Source organism: Cervus elaphus, chromosome 15 (assembly GCF_910594005.1).
Source record: "Cervus elaphus chromosome 15, mCerEla1.1, whole genome shotgun sequence".
Classification (NCBI taxonomy): domain Eukaryota; kingdom Metazoa; phylum Chordata; class Mammalia; order Artiodactyla; family Cervidae; genus Cervus; species Cervus elaphus.
The window spans coordinates 4,939,615-4,958,407 of NC_057829.1; positions in this window are offsets into that span (position 1 = coordinate 4,939,615).

Here is an 18,793-nt window from a genome sequence, read left to right on the forward strand (position 1 = left end):
GATCGTAAGCTCTTGATGGACAAAACCAGAGATCAAATTGCCAACATCCGATGGATCATTGAAAAAGCAAGAGAAGTCCAGAAAAACATCTATTTCTGCTTTATTGACTATGCCAAAGCATTTGACTGTGTGGATCACAATAAACTGTGGAAAATTCTGAAAGAGATGGGCATACCAGACCACCTGACCTGCCTCTTGAGAAACCTGTATGCAGGTCAGGAAGCAACAGTTAGAACTGGACATGGAACATCAGACTGGTTCCAAATAGGAAAAGGAGTACGTCAAGACTGTATATTGTCACCCTGCTTATTTAACTTATATGCAGAGTACATCATGAGAAATGCTGGGCTGCACAAGCTGGAAGCACAAGCTGGAATCAAGATTGCTGGGAGAAATATCAATAACCTCAGATATGAAGATGACACCACCATTATGGCAGAAAGTGAATAAGAATTAAAGAGCCCCTTGATGAAAGTGAAAGAGGAGAGTGAAAAAGTTGGCTTAAAGCTCAACATTCAGAAAATTAAGATCATGGCATCTGGCCCCATCACTTCATGGGAAATAGATGGGGAAAAAGTGGAAACAGTGGCTGACTTTATTTTTGGGGGCTCCAAAATTATTGCAGATGGTGATTGCAGCCATGAAATTAAAAGACGCTTACTCCTTGGAAGGAAAGTTATGACCAACCGAGACAGCATATTTAAAAGCAGAGACATTACTTTGTCAACAAAGGTCCATCTAGTCAAGGCTACGGTTTTCCCAGTAGTCATTTATGGATGTGAGAGAGTTGGGCTATAAAGAAAGCTAAGCACCAAAGAATTGATGCTTTTGAACTGTGGTGTTGGAGAAGACTCTTGAGAGTCCCTTGGACTGCAAAGAGATCCAACCAGTCCATCTTAAAGGAGATCAGTCCTGGATGTTCATTGGAAGGACTGATGTGGAAGCTGAAACTCCAATATTTTGACCATCTGATGCAAAGAGCTGACTCATTTGAAAAGATCCTGATGTTGGGAAAAATTGAAGGCAGGAGGAGAAGGGGACGACGGAGGATAAGATGGTTATATGGCATCACCGACTCAATGGACATGGGTTTGGGTAAACTCTGGGAGTTGGTGATGGACAGGGAGGCCTGGCGTGCTGTGGTTCATGGGGTCGCAGAGAGTCAGACATGATTGAGCGACTCAACTGAACTGATGGACAAAAAATAGATCTTATTGAAGTTGGGTTTTGGAGGATAACACAATGGCTGGCACAACATGGTTGCTAAAAGATAATAAAGGGAAAAATGATGACAATCTCTTAACCTCAAAAGAGCAAGCTCTGATGGGAGAATTCTGAACTTGGACAAGAACAGATTTGAATGAGAGTCTTTCCAGGTACCACCTGGAGTTACATGTCTCCCACTGGGATCTCCCAAAGAATTCCCTGTGTGAATAAATCCCTTTGACTCAGACCCGGTCGAACTACAGCAAACAGTTGCCCAACAGTCATGAAATGGCTGTCACTGGACATGTCCAGGGAGAGTCAAGATGTGTTGAAGCCACTGGTCCGGGGTCCCTCCATCCAGAGGATTATGTGAGCGTGCGTCATGTTCTCATTTACTTCATTATTCACAGGGTGACAACAGAGGGCTATCATTATCATCCAATGAGGGTTCAGCATTACCAAAGAAGCAATAAGAATGTTTTCCAGCTCAGAGCATTAATTCTTATCACAGCAGAGTGGGATACCCAAGCACATAAATCAATTCCCATCTTAATTAGTCAGTGTCTGCTGAACACCTTGAAATTGAAAAGAGACATGTAACAAAAGTTATATAACAAGCCTCCAGCTGCAGCCTGTCCCCTGCTGGCCCCTGAAAATCCTTTTAGTAACTATTCTGATGGTTCACCTCTTCTGTCCCCGAAACCGTGAACAGACAGATAAAGGTAAATAGTTAACAAGAAAGCATCTCAAAGCCTCTCCTCCTGCTCGAGGATGTAATTTGACTGAGTGTTGTATATTTACTTGAGTTGACTGAAAGAGAAGAAAAGACACTCATCTGGCACCAGGCAAATCAGTCGCCGGAGTGTCAAGAGATGTGATCATTTTACAGACCAGTCCGGCTGGTTTACACTGTGAGCTCAGAAAAGAAGAAAAAAAAATTTTTTTCCTCTCCTCTTCATTCCAAAGTTTTGGAAATGGAAGTAAACTTCATGAATCACTCTTGTTCCTGTTGAATGCTGACATGGAGATGAAGGAATAAAGGAATAAATACAGAAACAGGCGATGAAGGAAAATCAGAAGACTGATGTCTTGTGGGTGGGGGAAAGGAATTAGTCCTCCTGTCTTCCCTCCTTTGTAAACTTGATGCTTTGACAGCGGGCATGAAGTCTTCCTCAAAACCTTAAGACTTAGGAACACATCTGGAAGATTTGGGGAAGGGGCTTTGTGTGCAGAGAGAACAGTGTTCACATTAAGAATATTTCAAAGAAATAGAAGATCTTAACAGACCCGTCACAAGCAAGGAAATCGAAACTGTAATCGGAAATCTTCCAGCAAACAAAAGCCCAGGACCAGATGGCTTCACAGCTGAATTCTACCAAAAATTTAGAGAAGAGCTAACACCTATCTTACTCAAACTCTTCCAGAAAATTGCAGAAGAAGGTAAACATCCAAACTCATTCTATGAGGCCACCATCACCCTAATTCCAAAATCAGACAAAGATACCACCAAAAAAGAAAACTACAGGCCAATATCACTGATGAACATAGATGCAAAAATCCTTAACAATATTCTAGCAAACAGAATCCAACAACATATTAAAAAAAATCATACATCATGACCAAGTGGGCTTTATCCCAGGAATGCAAGGATTCTTTAATCCACAAATCAATCAATGTAATACACCACATTAACAAATTGAAAGATAAAAACCATATGATTATCTCAATAGATACAGAAAAAGCCTTTGACAAAATTCAACATCCATTTATGATTAACACTCTCCATAAAGCAGGAATAGAAGGAACATACCTCAACATAATAATAGCTATATATGACAAACCCACAGCAAGCATTACCCTCAATGGTGAAAAATTGAAAGCATTTCCCCTAAAATCAGGAACAAGACAAGGGTGCCCACTCTCACCACTACTATTCAACATAGTTTTGGAAGTTTTGGCCACAGCAATCAGAGCAGAAAAAGAAGTAAAAGGAATCCAGATAGGAAAAGAAGAAGTGAAACTCTCGCTGTTTGCAGATGACACGATCCTCTACATAGAAAACCCTAAAGACTCTACCAGAAAATTACTAGAGCTAATCAATGAATATAGTAAAGTTGCAGGATAGAAAATTAACACACAGAAATCCCTTGCATTCCTGTACACTAACAATGAGAAAACAGAAAGAGAAATTAAGGAAACAATACCATTCACCACTGCAACAAAAAGAATAAAATACTTAGGAGTATATCTACCTAAAGAAACAAAAGACCTATACATAGAAAACTATAAAACACTGATGAAAGAAATCAAAGAGGACACAAACAGATGGAGAAATATACCGTGTTCATGGATTGGAAGAATCAATATTATCAAAATGACTATACTACCCAAAGCAATCTATAGATTCAATGCAATCCCAATCAAGCTACCAACGGTATTTTTCACAGAACTAGAACAAATAACTTCACAATTTGTATGGAAATACAAAAAACCTCGAATAGCCAAAGTAATCTTGAGAAAGAAGAGTGGAAATTAGAACACTTCCTAACACCATACACAAAGATAAACTCAAAATGGATTAAAGACCTAAATGTAAGACCAGAAATTATAAAACTCTTAGAAGAAAACATAGAACACTCAATGACATAAATCAAAGCAAGAGCCTCTATGACCTACCTCCTAGAATAACAGAAATAAAAACAAAAGTAAACAAATGGGACCTGATTAAACTTAAAAGCCTTTGCACAGCAAAGGAAACTCTAAGCAAGGTGAAAAGACAACCCTCAGAATTGGAGACAATAATAGCAAATGAAACAACTGACAAAGGATTAATTTCTAAAATATACAAGCAGCTCATACAACTCAATGCCAGAAAAACAAAAAACCCAATCAAAAAGTGGGGAAAAGACCTAAACAGACATTTCTCCAAAGAAGACATACAGATGGCCAACAAACACATGGAAAGATGCTCAAAATCACTCATTATTAGATAAATGCAAATCAAAACTACAATGTGATACCACCTCACACCGGTCAGAATGACCATCATCAAAAAGTCTACAAACAATAAATGCTGGAGAGGGTGTGGAGAAAAGGGAATGCTCTTGCAGTGTTGGTGGGAATGTAAATTGATACAGCCACTATGGAAGATGGTATGGAGATTCCTTAAAAAACTAGGAATATAACCACCATTTGACCCAGCAATACCACTCCTATGCATATACCCTGAGGAAACCAAAACTGAAAGAGACACATGTATCCCATTGTTCACTGCAGCACTATTTACAATAGCTAGAACATGGAAGCAACCTAGATGTCCATCGACAGATGAATGGATAAAGAAGTTGTGGTACCTATACACAATGGAATATTACTCAGCCATAAAAAGAAATGCATTTGAGTCAGTTCTGATGAGGTGGATGAACCTAGAACCTAGAACTTCACTTCTGATGAGGTGGATGAACCTAGAACCTAGAACTTCACTTCTAGAACCTAGAACCTAGGACTTCACTACACAAAGTGAAGTGAGTCAGAAAAAAAAAGATAAATATCATATTCTAATGCACATACACGGACTCTAGAAAATGGTTCTGAAGAATTTATTTACAGGGCAGCAATGGAGAAACAGACATAGAGAATAGACTTATGGACTTGGCGGGGGAGAGGGTGAGATGTATGGCAAGAGTAAAATGGAAACTTACATTACCATATGTAAAACAGACAGCCAAGGGGAATTTGCTGTATGGCTCAGGAAACTCAAACAGGGGCTCTGTATCCACCTAGAGGGGTGGGATGGGGAGGGAGACAGGAGGGAGGTTCAAAAGGGAGGGAATATATGTATACCTATGGCTGATTCATGTTGAGATTTGACAGAAAACAACAAAATTCTGTAAAGCAATTTTCCTTCAATAAAAAAAATTTTTTTAAAAAAAGAAAAGGAATTTAAAAAAATAAAGAAAAAACTCACTTCACTTGAAACTCAACATTTAAAAAACTAAGATCATGGCAAACGGGTCCATCACTTTGTGGCAAATAGAAGGGAACAGTAACAGATTTTATTTTCTTGGGCTCCAAAATCATTATAGATGGTGACTGCAGCCATGAAATTAAAAGAAATTTGCTACTTAGAAGGAAAGCTATGACAAACCCATTACAAACACATAAAATGGAATCTAATTAAATTTAAAAGGTTTTGCACAAAAGGAAACTATAAGCAAGGTGAAAAGACAGCCCTCAGAATAGGAGAAAATAATACAATCCCACTACTGGGCATATACCCAAAGAAACCAGAATTGAAAAAGACACATGTACCTCAATGTTCATTGCACCACTCTTTAAAAAATTGTCTTTAAAATGAACAATCTACCCCAACATCAAACAATGAGACTTTTGAACCCAAAGAAGCAAGTGGATTCTGCTCATATGGCTGTTCAAGTTCATAGATATTCTCATCTGTATTCTAAATATCAGTTCAGTTCACTCAGTTGTGTCCGACCCCCTGCGACCACATGAACCACAGCACACCAGGCCTCCCTGTCCATCACCAGCTCCCAGAGTCCACACAAACCCATGTCCATCGAGTCGGTGATACCATCCAACCATCTCATCCTCTGTCATCCCCCTCTCCTCCTGCCCCCAATCCTTCCCAGCATCAGGGTCTTTTCAGATGAGTCAGCTCTTTGCATGAAGTGGCCAAAGTATTGGAGTTTCAGCTTCAACATCAGTCCTTCCAATGAACACCCAGGACCGATCTCCTTTAGGATGGACTGGTTGGATCTCCTTGCAGTCCAACGGACTCTCAAGAGTCTTCTCCAACACCACAGTTCATAAGCATCAATTCTTTGGTACTTAGCTTTCTTTATAGCCCAACTCTCACATCTATACATGACTACTTGGAAAACCATAGCCTTGACTAGATGGACCTTTGTTGACAAAGTAAATTGGAAATAAAAGCAAAACTAAACAAATGGGACCTAATGAAACTTAAAAGCTTTTGCACTACAAAGGAAACTATAAGCAAGGTGAAAAGACAGCCCTCAGATTGGGAGAAAATAATAGCAAATGAAGAAACAGACAAAGGATTAATGTCAAGAATATACAAGCAACTCCTGCAGCTTAATTCCAGAAAAATAAATGACCCAATCAAAAAATGGGCCAAAGAACTAAACAGACATTTCTCCAAAGAAGAGATACAGATGGCTAACAAACACATGAAAAGATGCTCAACATCACTCATTATTAGAGAAATGCAAATCAAAACCACAATGAGGTACCATTACACGCCAGTCAGGATGGCTGCTATCCAAAAGTCTACAAGCAATAAATGCTGGAGAGGGTGTGGAGAAAAGGGAACCCTCTTACACTGTCTCTGCTTTTTAATATGCTGTCTCGGTTGGTCATAACTTTCCTTCCAAGGAGTAAGCGTCTTTTAATTTCATGGCTGCAGTCACCATCTGCAGTGATTTTGGAGCCCAAAAAATAAAGTCTGACACTGTTTCCATTGTTTCCCCATCTATTTGCCATGAAGTGATGGGACCAGGTGCCATGATCTTAGTTTTCTGAATGTTGAGCTTTAAGCCAACTTTTTCACTCTCCTCTTTCACTTTCATCAAGAGGCTCTTTAATTCTTCCTCACTTTCTCCCATAAGGGTGGTGTCATTTGCATATCCGAGGTCACTGATATTTCTCCTGGCAACCTTGATTCCAGCTTGTGCTTCTTCCAGCCCAGCGTTTCTCATGATGTACTCTGCATATAAGTTAAATAAGCAGGGTGACAATATACAGCCTTGACATAATCCCTTTCCTATTTCGAACCAGTCTGTTGTTCCATGTTCAGTTCTAACTGTTGCTTCCTGACCTGCATACAGGTTTCTCAAGAGGCAGGTCAGGTGGTCTGGTATGCCCATCTCTTTCAGAATTTTCCATAGTTTACTGTGATCCACACAGTCAAATGCTTTGGCATAGTCAATAAAGCAGAAATAGATGTTTTTCTGGACCTCTCTTGCTTTTCCAATGATCCATCAGATGTTGGCAATTTGATCTCTGGTTCCTCGGCCTTTTCTAAAACCAGCTTGAATATCTGGAAGTTCACGGTTCACGTATTCTAAACATACCCTGTACCTAAAAAAGGGGGGGATTGAAAAATGTGCTTTTCAGCACTCTCATTGTCTGCAGATCAGAACAGCCTTTTGAAAAGTAATTTGATTAAACATACCAATAGTTTTCAATGTACTGTTTCTCTGAGTAGTTTAGCCTTAGGACATACTAAGAAATGTGGACAGAGGTGTAGTGTTCATTTAGTCTCATACTTTTGTAACCTTCAATGGCGAAGCTGGCAAGAGCCAAATGTTCTATAAGGAGGAGTGGTTTTATAAGTTATAGTATCTACTTAGAACATATTGTTATGTAGGCTTAAAAAAATCTTTGAAGACTGATTTAAAACAAAAATAAAATGGTGGGAAAAAATAATATAAAAATAGATATGTATAAACCACAATAAGATACCACTGTATACTCACTAGGATAGCTATTATCAACAATAAAATAGCAAATGTTGGTGAGAAATTGGAACCCTTGTCCACTGGAGGTGATAATGTAAAATGGTACAGCTGCTGTGGAAAACAGTATGGAAATTCCTCAAAAAATTAAACATAGAACTCCCAAATGATTCAGCAATTCCACTTGTGGTTGTATAACAAAAGGAAATGAAAGCAGGGATGAAATCAGATATTTGTACACCCACGTTCATGGTAGCATTATTCAAAATAGCCAAAAGGTGGAACAAACCCAAGTCTCTATCAATTTACAAATGGATATATAAAGTGTGGTATATTTATACAATGAGATATTCTGCTTTAAAAGGGAAGAAAATTCTGACCTATGTTACAACATAGATGAACCTTTTGGACATTACTTTATGTGAAATAAGTCACAATGGGACACATACTGTATGATTCCAAATATTTGAGGTACCTAGAGGAGCCAAATTCATAGAAACAAGAAGTGAATGGTGATCGCCACGGGTTGGGAGTAGGGGGAGAGGAAACGAGGAGTGTTTAGTGTGTATCGAGGGTCAGTTGGGGAAGATAAAAAAGTTCAGAAGATGGATGGTAATGATGGTCACACAACATGAATGTACTCTGTGCCACAGGCTGTACGGTTAAAAGTGTAAAACGGTAAATTTTACGTTATGCATATCTTAACAAAACAAAAATACTGGTACATGGAGATATATATATAATATTTGTATGTGTATTATATGTATACAGGGGCTTCTCTTGTGACTCAGATAGTAAAGAATCTTCCTGCAGTGCAGGAGACCCAGATTCAATCCCTGGGTCAGGAAGATTCCCTGGAGAAAGGAATGGCAACCCACTCCAGTATTCTTGCCTGGAGAATTCCATGGACAGAGGAGCCTGGCAGGCTATAGTCCATGGAGTATATATAATATGAATGTATAGTTACATATACAGAAACATATAAGTCATATTAAAAAAGATATGTGGTAAGTAGGTTGATGGATACAGAAACTGATAGATGCACGATATATTAATCTCCTCTCACTGCTATAACAAATAACCATGAACTTGGTGGCTTAAACAGGACATTTATTCTCTTACAGTTCTCTGTGTGGTCAGAAATCAGTATCATTGGGCCAGAATCAAGGTGTCAGCAGGGCTGCCCTCTCTCCAGAGGCTCTGGAGAGAATCCATGTCTTGTTTCTCTTGCAGCTGCTGGAAGCTGCCTCTGTTCCGTGACTCATGGCCCTTTCCTCTATCCTCAAAGCTAGAGGCACACTGACTTGCTACAGTGGTGACTTTGCTTCCTCTCCTGTCAAATCTTTGCCTGTGTCCCTCTTCTAAGGATATGTGTGATTGCACATAGGCCCCACTGGATTATCCAGAATAACCTCTCCATTTCAATGTTCTTAACTTAATTCCATCTTTTGTCATATAAGGTAATATTCACAGGTTCTGGGATTACAACATGGATATCTTTCAGGGCCATTATTCAGCTTACCCACACATGGTTGGACAGAAGGAAAGAAAGAAGTAAAGATGATGAAAAGAAATATAATAAAACATTAGTAGTAGCTAAGTAGGGATTATAGATATGAATTGTTCTCCTCTGCATACTTTTATATAGTTTACAAGCTTTTTGCAATGAACAAATTTTATAATGAAAAATGCTACCTATTTTCAGACTTCCCTGATGGTCCAGTGATTAAGATTCTGTGCTTCCAATGCAAGGAAACTAAGATCCCACATGCTGTGTGGCATGGCCAAAAAAAGGAATAAATGCTACCTATTTTTAAGTGGACTTTAGCTAATTCAAACGTGGCTTTTTTAGTGTATTTGAGGTGCTTTTCCAGGTAGGGATGGATTTCACTAACCTACCCTTCGTTCTCATGACTGGAATAATTCATTTGTAAAATGTCAATCCTGTAACAGGAACATTGTTTATAACTGTAGACCAAAATAAGTTCCCCACTTATGTCTATTCAATCTGGTCAAAATTAAAATGAAATTTCTATAAAAAGAAGATTAACATACAAAAATGTGAGGCTACATTTGATAAGATAACTTGACAAAACTCAAATCACCTTCTCTTAATCCACAACGGCCTTGACTGGCACCCAGTTGGCTCATCCATGATATTTATAGCTCCCTCTGGAAAATTCCCAGTATCACCAAGATTATGTTTCTTGTCCCTGAACTTCCCTTGCACCTCCAGCATTCATAACTAGATTCACATGCATTGTCTATAAATGAGGTATGTTTGATGTGGTGTCGTATTAATTTTTTCATAAAGCATGGAAAAAAATCAAACATCTCCCAAGCGTCTTTCTTGTCATTCGTTAGTTAATGAAGATGTTTTGTGTTAAGCCAGGCACATGCTGGGTGCCTTCTGTGGAGGACTTCATCCCGGCTCCTGTTCTATCCTGCAAGGTTAAGGCCAGCATCATGGTCCTCTTACAGAGAGAGAAGTTGCAGCCTACAGAGGCCATGTAAGCTGTCCATTGTCACCCAGCTAGTAATTGTTGGAAGTGTGGGGTTGGGGTGGGGCATGGGTGAAGAACGTAGAGCTTACATGACAGCTAATCACACAGTTGTCCACTGAGAGACAAAACTGTTCATTGCAAGTCAGACAGTTCATTGACAAACACACAAAGAAAGCAGAGAAGATGGTTCTTGCCCTTTTCAATATCCTGCAATTGAACTGGAGACATAATACATATACCCTATGATGGGAGTAGAGTTACAAAGTGATACTGTATACCCTCAAAAATGCCACACACACATGACAGAGGAAGGACAAAGATCTGCAGACTGAAGCAGTGATAACTGTGATTCCTGCCTCAAGGCCACAGAAGCAGAGCCCAGAACCAAGATCACCTCCGAAGCTGACTGAGTCCCATTGTAGCCATTGCCAAAAGCCCCCCTGAACATCACCAGCAGGCTTCCTGACCCCAAATTAGGCAAAAATGCCCACCCTGGTAGTCACCCTAGAGCACACTAACCAATCACCTAATGCCAACCTTCCAGCAGGAATTTTGTCTTGAGGCCATAAAAATCGGCTACTAACCCTTGAAAATCGTCACCTCTCCCTGGTCTGTCAGGAAGCCAGCCTGCTGCACTCACAGCGGCCTGCAAAACATTATCTCTGCTCTTTGCTCTTAACAGACGCACTCCCTTCTGAAATGCCCTGTGTCTGGAAATTCTTTTCCACCCACGTTTGGACTCTGCCTCAACACCAACGAGGGACTTTATAGCAGGTAGTTGGTAGTTAGAGGCATTTATCTCTACCAGGCACAGGGGTTTAATGTGATAAGCCAGGGTTCTTCAGTTGATTTTACTCATCATAAATATCCTTGAATGACTGAACAGAAATGATGTTTTAAAGTAAGGTGGAACTTTTACAAATGTATGTTGCCATGAGTTGACTGACTCTTTGGTGCACCAGTCTCAAAAAGCAAATTTTTAGAAAAGAAAAATAGAGGAAGACAAGAAGGGAATTGTGATTTAGGGCAATGGCAGGGAGGCAAGGTGCATCTATAAATCTCTGAAGAGCAGTTTGTTGAATAAATGCTTTCCCTTTGGAAGGCAGATGTTTATTGGTAAATACTTTTCAGCATTGTGGCTAGCTCATCTACAAGGGGAGATGTCTGGGCACTTTTGTTCCCCAAAGGCCATGACCAGGTAAGGAGGAAGGAAACTTGACAGCAGGCTTCCCCGGCGGCTCAGATGGTAAAGAATCTGCCAGCAAGGTAGGAGACCGGGGTTCGATCCCTGGGTCAGGAAGATCCCCTGGAGAATGGAATGGCTGCCCACTCCAGTATTCTTGCCTGGAGAATTCCATAGACAGAGGAGCCTGGCGGGCTACAGTCCATGGGGTTGCAAAGATTTGGACATAACTGAAGAGCTATCACACCACACCAAACCAAGCTTGACAGCAGCTCTTGGACCTGTATTCGCAAAGCAATGCTGAGCTGACAATGAGCAGTGGAGGCTCACTGCTAATCCAGACCTTTCCTTCTCAGATAGAGTGATGCTTATACACACGTGATGCACACATGCACACACCCCTCTTATCTGATTCTGGCGCAGCAATAAGATCAATGTTCAGAAAAAAATTCTGTCTCCAAGGCATTGTACCAGTATTTTCCACAGTCGAACACAGCATACTGATTTCAATCTGGGTTAAGCAAGGAGAAATAAAACCAGGCTTGCTTGATGAAGCCTAAAACTTGAGGTGGTTAGGGTGACAGAGTGTAAGGAAGGTTACAGTTCCCTAACTGCTGGGAGTTGCACTCAGAAACTGAAGTCAAATCTTGGCAAAGAGGCCGATTAAAAACATGGGTTACAGAGACATGGATGGATCTAGAGACTGTCATACAGAGTGAAGAAGTCAGAAGGAGAAAAGCAAATGTCAACTATTGATACACATACATGGAATCTATAAAAACAGTACAGATGGACCCATTTGCAGAGCAGAAATAGAGACAAAGACATAGAGGACAAATGTATGGACACGAGGGAGGGTAAGAGGGAGGGGTGAATTGGGAGATTGTGATTGACATGTATATAATATTTATATATATATATATATATAATAGATAACTAGCGAGAACCTACTATATAGCTCAGGGAACTCTACTCAATGCTCTGCAGTGACCTAAACGGGAAGGAAATCCAAAGAAGAGGGTATATATTTAAACATATAGCTGATTCTCTTCGCTGTGCAGCAGAATTCAATACAACATTATAAAGCAACCATATCCCAAGAAAAAATTAAAAAATAAAAAACATGAGCGAATATTCCTCAAAATAATATATTTGAATCTGCAGTGCAAGGTCTTCAAAACCTAAATGATATATGCACCACACCTTAGCCCCGAAAAGGAACGAAATTGAGTTACTTGAAGTGATGTGGATGAACCTAGAACAGGGTGAAGTAAGTCAGAAAGAGAAAGACAAATATCGTATATTAACACATATATATGGAATCTAGAAAAATGGTACTAGGGAACCTATTTGTAGGCAGGAATAGAGGCGAAGACATAGAGAACAGGCTTGCAGATATAGCAGGGAAAGGAGTGGGACAAGTCGAGAGAGTAGCATTGAAGCAGATACATTAGCACGTGCAAAAGAGCTAGTGGGATGTTGCCGTGTAACGCAGGGGGCTCAACTCTAGGTTCTGTTATGACCTAGAAGGGTGGGATGAGAAAGGATATATGTATATATATGGCTGATTCAAGATGCTGTACAGCAGAATCTAATACAACATTGTAAAGAAATTATATTCCAATAAAAACAAAAACTGAATGATACAAAGTATTGGTGACATAGTCGCTCTAAGCTTTGCAGAGAATGTTACTCTCTAGGAGGCCAGGGAAGTTGACTCATCGCAACCTAGCCCTTAGAACAGGACCTGGCCCAATAAATGTTTGATAAATGAACAAATAGATGAATGGACTGAATGAATATAAGTATCTTCCCTCTTGGGGATCTCAGCCAAAGCAAAAGGAGAGGTAATTTGCCCAATCAGCATTTTCTCTAACAGCACAAGCACTGTTTGAGCTCATGGGAAAAGAAGTTTACAAGGTAGATGTAAGTGGTTTTCCCCTGTTACAGCAAATCTTAGCAGGACCTTGATAGCAAGGTTCCAATTAAATCTACAAAATAAACAAGGTTTTTCAGATACTTACCTGAGTCATCCAAGTGGCCTGTATTCATAAAATCAAAGTTGATTGGCCACATACCCATCCCACTAGAATAAGCACCCACATCTTTTTTTTCTACAGAAGGAAGGCTTTGTCCCTCTAAATTCTTTCTACTCTCACAACATTTCTCTGCTTTAAATGAGCATTACTCTTTCCTACTTTCCCCCCTGCTCCCTGCCCTCAAGTATGCCCACAAATACTGGCTCCTTACAAGACCGAACCCTTTGTAAAACTCATTCTTGCTTCCCACCACCCAGAAATCTTAACATTCCCCACCACACACTTTGTGAGTCAAAATTTAAGGGTGGCATCTAAAGTCAAACCTCACTTTTCACTTAATCAAACCCAATAATTACTCTGCTTTCTGAAGTCAGAGCCTCCTGCAAATTCAATACAAACCATCTAAAATTAGCATTTGCCTTCCCCTCAATGCCAGCAGCACTAAGTGACTCAGCCCTGCCAGGCACCAGCCCCTTCAGCTGCCAGGGTCTGAGCTGACACCCTTGTCACAACACACTCCTTCGTTTTGTAACCACATTCCTTCTACATCTTTTCATTCACCCCAGTGAACCTCCTCGACTTCAGCACCCCTCTCTCTAGTTTAAACCATGTCAGGCTTGGCTCTTCTGACACGGGTGAGAGCCGACAAAGAGAAACTCTGTTTTCTGACAACAGGAGAGGGAAGGATTTCTCTTCATCTACCTTCTGCTTATAGGAAAGGAATCACACTATCATCCTTGGGGGGCCAGCCTTCAGATATAGTAATGCATATGGTAAAATGTACCCAATACGAAGTGCCACTGGATTTCCATGAGTCTTGGATGATGAAGAAGGAGGGTGAGGGAATATTACAATACTTACGACTCATCATTATGGATATCAGTGATCACTGAATTGTAGGCTTTGGAAAGGTCACTGATGGATGCAGATTTGCTTTCTGCTCTTGTTTCTTTGCACTGGTCATATACAGCATGTCTCTGGATGCTGGAAGAGCTCTCTGGAGCTAGCTGCTTTTTGAAAAAAGATATAATTGACACATAACCTTGTATAACTTTAAGATGTGCAATGTGTTGGTTTGATACATTTCTATATTGTGATATGATTACTACGGCAGTGAGCTAAGGCCTTTATCACATCATATATTTATCATATCTGTGTTGAGAACAGTTAATGTTTAGTCTCTTAGCAACTCTGAAATTTATAATATAGTATGGTTGACTATAATCACTATGTGTTGCCTTAGATCTTCAAAACTTATCTAGTTGCAAATGTGTACCCTTAAACATCGCCCCAGTTCCCACCCCATCCACACCCCAGCCCTAGGTCCTGATAACCACCATCCAATTTTGTTTTTATAGAAAAGCTTTTCTTTTTTGGGGGGAGGGGGGTGGGGATTTGACTTCTTTTTTTAGATTCCTCACATAAGTGATATCACACAGTATTTGTTTCTCCTCTCATTTCCTAGCTGGTTTCTTGGTGTTTAGCCCTCTATAATGATTTCATCCATTCAACAAATATTTAAGTTTTCTACAATGTGTTTAGTAGAATTTCTAAATTTTGGTTCTGACATTGAGACGGGCTGGGACCTGGGACACTGTACTGCAGTGGTTGCATCTGGATGAGCTACTTCTGTAGCAACAAAATACAAAGAAACTATAAGGGACTAAAAATAACTGCGTGCATATGCAGTTGGGGCAAATTATGGACAAAAAGACAAAAAAAAAAAAAAAAAAAACCAGTAACTGCCACTTCTGAAGAGCCAGGAGCAAATGCAGGGTGTCAGGAGTGAAAGCAGGCATGTGCCCCCTGCACTCAACACCACCAAAGGGTGGGCAAACCGCCTAAGCCACCCCTCTGACCCGACCCATGGACACACCCTCCCATCACCCCATATAAAGAACCGGCTCACTCCAGGAGGAGCAAGCAAGGGAACCTGTTACTTGCTATTGCTCCCCCGTTGCTGCAGCAGGGCCCCAGTAAAGCTTTGCCTGAATTTCTTGTCTGGCCTCTAGTCGATTTCTATTGACTGGGGAAGGCCAAGAACCCCGGTTGATATCAGCATTAACTATTACAAATGATCAAGGAAGTTCACTGAGTACCTTATACCTATCTTCAACTTTCTGGTAAAGTTGTGGTTTTGTCTGTTTTCCCCACATCGGTTAATTGTAGCCGATGGAATAGAAGTCTCACGAGGTCTTTCTCTGGTCTTATCTGTCTGTTGGGTGATAACACACAGTGTGAAGCGGGATTGTTTTTTAATTATTTTCACCTTACTGATCATTTTTCTAACGACAAACGAGAATTTCACCCAAGCTCATCCCTCTGCCAAGTGGAATGGACTCAAAAATTTATATCGGGGAGGGGGGGGGGAAAGATTTGTATAGAGATATCCCACCTCTTTCTTTCTAACATATAACTCAATTTATTTTTGAAGGGGGGGGTGAAGGTAGGATATATCCACTCATTAACATTTGACTCCTGACTTTATTCAAGATGATTAATTTAAAGGCAGTGGAGGGAAATAGAACTCTACAGATTTAGAACCAGCCTTGGTTCTACTAAAGACCAAGCTAGTCCTTCAGCTTCCTCAACAGTTTTAAAGAACATGTGTTAGTACTTGCCCATAGCAATGTTAGGAGAAATCAGATGACCACCAGATGGAAGGCTTTATATAAGACAAGCCATTGAGATATGTCTCAAAGATAATTGCTACTTCTCAGTAAAAAGTTATGTTATTTTAAAAATAACCAAGCACTTTTGACACTAAGAATTTTCTCACTGGAACTTTTGAAATTTTCTTGATGTGCTCATTTCAGCAGAGGTAAACACCAGCAACAATCTGTCATGTCAGGCTAAACATTTTCTTTACTTAATATTTTAAATTTATTGAAATGGCAATGCCACTAAGCCAAAGTATCGCAACTGAAAAATTAAGCCAATTACACCTAATACCTTATTTTTAAAAGTTCTAAAATATAAAATGGTATTTTAGTTATATCATGCAGGAATATGTTTAACATGCTAACCAAAAAACTTCAGGGGCTCTGTAGTGATACACTTTATAGTTAATGATGTTCTTTATGCTATAATCAACTTTGGACAGTTGATCCTTCTGAGAAAAGCAGAATATAACATTCACACATTTCCTTTTCATTTTTAACTTGAAAATTGTAAGTTTTGTAATCTTATTTGTATAGTTCTATTCTGGTTTTATACCAGTATAGGTGAAATAAGCTTGAAGAATTTGTCCCTGATTTTATAACAACACACATGCAAACAATGTTATAATAAATAAAACTAGTATAACTCACATTGGGGAGAGATAGGGTGGATGGGGGTTGTCTGTGAGAATATGTGCCTTTTAAAAGGGGTACAGGCTTGGAAGACACTGATCTATACACACGTTTCCTTTTTAAAATAAATTTGCTACCTTTGAATCTTATCACTGATTTAACAGCAATATTTATGGTTTCATTCTAAATACACTGAGGTTAGTATCTTAATAGCGACTAATTCTAAGAAGAGTTAAAATAAAGACAATGATTTTAATGTGCACTATGTAGCTTATGCTGGCTGAATTTTACAGATTACGGTATGGGCTTCCCTGGTGGCTCAGATGGTAAAGAATCGGCCTGCAATGCAGGAGACACAAGAAACGCGGGTTTGATCCCTGGGTCAGGAAGATCCCCTGAAGAAGGAAATGGCAACCCACTCCAGTATTCCTGTCTGGAGAATCCCATGGATGGAGGAGCCTGGCACGCTACAGTCCATAGGGTTGCAAAGAGTCGGACACGACTCGAATGACTTGGCACGCACGCATATGTAATTTAAAAATGAACCTGCTTTGCTCTCATGTGTTTGCGTATATTCATGTATATGTGCATGTAAGTAAATGAAAAGGAAAATCTGGATTTTTAGATTCATTACTCAAATTCAATCAAACTCAGAAGCCAAATTATACAAAACTAAAGCAAAGTTCAGGAAAAGTATAGAATTTTGCAATATTACTCTGCTCTAGATTTCAATACCAGGCCTCTGTCACCAGATTCTTGGATTTCTTTCAATACCCCCCTAAAAAGAAGCCGATCTTGCTTTAGGATGTAACAATCCTACACTTTACACTAGAAGGCTTTACAGGAGGAAGAAGAAATCCTTTCATCACATTCCAGGAGAGGCCTCGTATAGAGAAAGCTCCATCTCTGTACCATCTTCTTTTGCTTCTGCTAAGATCCGCCCAGCCAATCTTCCACCATCAAAGGCTTGCATAAAACATACTTCTCCTCTAGGTTGAGGTGTTTTATATTTAATCTCTGAGGAGAGCCCACCTTTGTTAATATCAGTCTCTCCCAAGTTTCCCTCGGCCTTCCACCTCAAACACTATCCATAAATTCTGCATGCACTGAGAAGCCTTGGACACGCTGATTGTGTCTCATGGGCCCAATCTCAGCAGCCGCAGCTCAGATGTCTGAGTTGCTGCCACTTGGCCCCCATGTCTTCCCAGATCTTAAAGTAATTTTCACTGATGATATTTAGCACTATTCACCAAGACAACTGGATTTCACATATTTTCATTGAAAACATGCACAAAATAAATGCCTGTTCTTGTTTTTGGCCACACCAAGTGGCATGTTGAATCTTAGTCCCGACATCAGGGATTGAACCCATGACTCCTGCATTGGAAGCGTCGAGTCCCAACCCCTGGACCACCAGGGAAGTTCCAGCCTCTTCTTTTCTATAAAAGGATAATGTCTCATGATTAAAGAGAAGTAAGTATTGGAATTCTTTCAGATAATCTGGAATGAAATGTCACTTCATTCTGGTTTCTCTCTGGATGAAAGAATAAAACAGAATAGTAAAAAGTTCAAAGTTCTTTTCTCAGCGGCTGCAAGCTTCATACTCTGTAGGTTGCCATATGTATCTGCACTGTGGGAGACAGAAACTGTGATAAATATCATTCATGGGTCTGTCTGAGGTTTGTTTCTTCCATTTCATGGAATATCTACTCTCAAGGTTCTCAAAAACCATTTAATCTGTAATCCTTTTCTAGACAACAGTTCTAGAGATTGCTTGCTTTGTGAGTCTCCAAAAGACCATCATAACACTTAAAAGCAAGGGACGAGGCAAAATATATCTTTGAAAGTTACATTTGAAGATGGGAGAATGTAAATGGAATTAGATATTCTAAGTGTTGAGAAACGACACTGAATTTAGGGGCTAATTCACTTAAATGCAAAAAATTTTCATGCAGATTATTCAAAGTAGCATTTATTTCAAGATGGATTTTGTTGCCAAGCTAATCTTTCTTACAGCAGCTTTGTTGTAAACATTTGAAACAGTGCAGAAAGTGAGACATACCTAAACCAT